Source organism: Cucurbita moschata, unplaced genomic scaffold (genome assembly GCF_002738365.1).
Source record: "Cucurbita moschata cultivar Rifu unplaced genomic scaffold, Cmos_1.0 Cmo_Scf00015, whole genome shotgun sequence".
NCBI lineage: Eukaryota > Viridiplantae > Streptophyta > Magnoliopsida > Cucurbitales > Cucurbitaceae > Cucurbita > Cucurbita moschata.
The window spans coordinates 609,666-613,286 of record NW_019268531.1 but is presented as its reverse complement, the minus strand read 5'-3'; positions in this window follow the sequence as shown (position 1 = coordinate 613,286).

Genomic DNA, 3,621 nt, shown 5'->3' with positions numbered 1-3,621 from the left:
ACCCCAAAACAGCATTAACAACGATGCTAAAAGCACCAAGAAGCTGCACCATAGAATTGCCGATGGGTTTGTGGATGCCTTTCGCCCCACCACGCCCGGCCATAGCCCCGGCGTTGGTCACTCCATTCAAAACTGATTACCAACTTGATGGAACGTTATGTGTGGCCTATGGGGACGTCCTTTTTCTTTTTATTTTTCCTTCAAATCCCTCCTCTTTTTGCATGACATATCCCGTGTAAAACTGTCAACCACATTGGAACAGTCTATGCGAAATATTTCGCGTATTTTTCATGTTGTAATCTTAAACTTGATTGATAATGTATTTTCGATTTCATTTTCGTGTGTATGTATCTCAAAGGGTCGTTTGAAGTATTATTAAATCATTGTAAAAGTTAACCGTATTGAAGTTTAATTTCATTCTCGACTATCTATGTTACCTATATAGATAATATAGCATATGATAAATAAAAAGTTTGAGAGATTTAAAGGATGAGGTATACCCATCAAACTTAAACGGATAAATTATCTGTTTGATTTATTCTCGGAATTTTGATAGGGTCCAGCACGGTAGCTAGGGTTAGCAACCATTGAGGTAGGGTTAGGGTTAATAAGCATGTGGGTGGGGTTGCATGAATATGCATATATCTTTCCTTTTCTATCTTTCTATCCTAATCTTTGTTAGCTATGAATATGAATTGATTTGAAAGAATATATTTAAGGGAATATACTCACCATGTTCCTCCACATCACCAACAGATATCATATGTTTGTAAGGAGATGACTAATTTTTTCCCTAAACCCTAAAAAGACGCTCCCAACAGGATTATCAATAATCTTATTATTTCAACTCTCAATTGTACTTACGCATCAACGAGATTAACCAATACAAAGTCCAAAAAATCGAAGAGAGAAAAAGGGCTGGTGTGAGATCCCACATCGATTGGAGAGAGAAACAAGTGTCAATGAGGATACTGGGCCCCGAAAGTGGGTAGATTGTGAGATATCACATCGATTAGAAAGAGAAACTAAGCATCTTTTATAAGAATATGAAAACTTCTCTCTAGTAAACGTGTTTTAAAAACTTTAAGAGAAAGTTCGAAAGGAAAAATCGAGAAAATTTTAGTATTTCTCAACGTCATTTGATGATATACTTTTGTACTCCGTAATTCAATTCTGAGAGCATGACATCGAAATATAATATAAAAATTTGAAGAGATTTGAAGACACATGCAGGGCACTTGGAAAGCATTGGACAATAGAATTGAGTGTCATTTAGTACATTCATAGGGCCGCCATTTACTTTGCCTTTGTTGTAATATAATGTCATTAAATACCTCTCTGAGCTTGTCTTCTCGCTAACTGTGTGTCCGTATGGTATAAAAAAATGGGCAAGTTGGGTCCTAAAAGGTACCCTTTTTAGCGTTTAATACCAAGAACACCACAGTAGTTGCATCCATAGAATATCAAAAAGAAATGGAACGACAGCAAAACAGCAAGGCAGCCACTTTCCCCAAGCCTCGGAACTCCCTCTCATCTCTCCTCTCTCTTTGACCTTTTTATTTTACCTTAATTTTGGGTAACCGCCACAGAATCTGCTTTCTCTGTTTTACTTTTTGTGTGTCTACTAATCATCATGCACCTCGCATGCACTTCCATTTTAAGCTCATTAAATTTTGTATTACTTTGCTAGGCTGCACCCATATACTTAATATTTCATATATTAAAGCCTCTACGCGCATCAAGTTAGGTTTGTGTCCCTTCTCAATAATTCAATGGGATTGTCAGTTTTATAATCATTCTTTTTTAATTTTTTTTTCTTTTCAGCACCAGTCAATCGATGAACTGAAATGGGCAGGCATCATTCAGTCATTTAATTGAATTGATGGAAAACCCTTTTCTCCTTTTTTGCGAGCTTCATTCTTCTTCAAGATTTTGGACAGTGGGGAACTCTGATTTGATTGCACTTCAATGAATCCAGGACACTCTCTTAATATATCATTATAAAGAAAAATTAAAATATTACTTACTTGTGATATCTTTTTCTTTTTTATTGGAGTAAATTCCAGTATCCCAATGAGGATTCTTAAAAAGTAAAAGAAGTGAAGGTAGCTTTTTGCTCAAAATAAAATTGTTAGAACTATTATTTTATGAACAAAATCAGATTTTGTGTAGCTTGTAGTTTTAAAAATAGCAAAAGGAAAATTTAGAAACGGGGAGTCTAAAATAATCGAACCAAATGAACGGCAGAAATTTGATGGAGAAGATAGTGGGAATGTTGTTGGGAGTGGTAGAGGGTGCATGTGGAATAGTGGGAAGGACACTTTGAAATATATCAAAAACCACAAACCCAAATATAGCCTTATGCCTGTTTCAAAGGTTAAAACAGACCGAGGTCCTCCCATACAAGTTTTCACACTCTTACAAAGGATGTTTCATTCTCTTCGGATATGGAACCTCACAATCCACTTCCTTGCGAGCTTAACACGTATCACCATTAGCCTCACAGTTTTAAAACACATATGTTAAGGAGAGGTTTCCACATGTTATAAAATATGCTTTGTTTTCCCCTCCAATCGACGTGGAACCTCTGGAAAATATTTGTAAACACACTTATAGGCTACCTAGTTAGGCTACTCTCATAGAATATTTTAATAACATTACATTATTTATTAAAAAGTGAACCAAAAAAGTGAGAAAGATAGGCCACCAACGAATATGGTCATGAAAATTACCTATACTCTAAAGTGATGCATATTTATTATTAATTGTTGAAGGGTTGCTCTTAAACACTTAATATACTTATTTGTTTATTTATGCAACAAACCCATGTATATATATATATAGAAGCTTAGGTTCAAAGCTTATTCAGTACACACAAAATAGATATCATTTCAACTTCAAAAAAAAAGCTTCTTCTTCTTCTTCTTCTTCTTCTTAATATTCTCTCTTTTGTTTCTCTCCGAATATATATACAAATGATGAAGACAAGTCGAAGGCTTTCTGGGGTCTGCGTTTTCATTCTTGTTTTGGTTTCATGTTTAAACCACGAGGGTGTTCACGTAGTAGAATGCCGGCATTTCAAGTCCTCTACATGCAAACAATGCCCCAAATCGGTCAATCCCGCCGGCGATGTGGGTTTTGCCGGAAATCGTCAACAATTTAAGACCAGCAAAGCAGAAGTACCGCTTGACTTCCGTCCCACGACGCCTGGGCACAGTCCTGGAGTTGGCCACCGTATCAACAATTGAACCAGCCTATGTTTCAGCTTTTGTTTTTCCTCCTTCGCTTGTAATCTGTTCAGTCGGTGGTCGCTTTCTTGATTAAAAACCAACCCAAAGAAGAAAAAAACCCCAAAAATTGGTAATAAATCTCAAAGCATTACGAGAATCAAAAGCAAATGTGAACCCTCCAATACATTCGTTTAACACTGGCCATTCTTTTCAGTGTCGACTTAAATTTGAATCATGATGTTTTAATACGTGAATTAGTAGGATCATATAATGAATGAACACCCTTGTTGGCAATCAAAACAAATTAAAGAAGCTTGAAAAGTTTGGAACTTCAAAGCTAGCTTTTTTTTTTTTTTTTTTTTTTTTTTTTTTTTTTTTTTTTTTTTTTTTT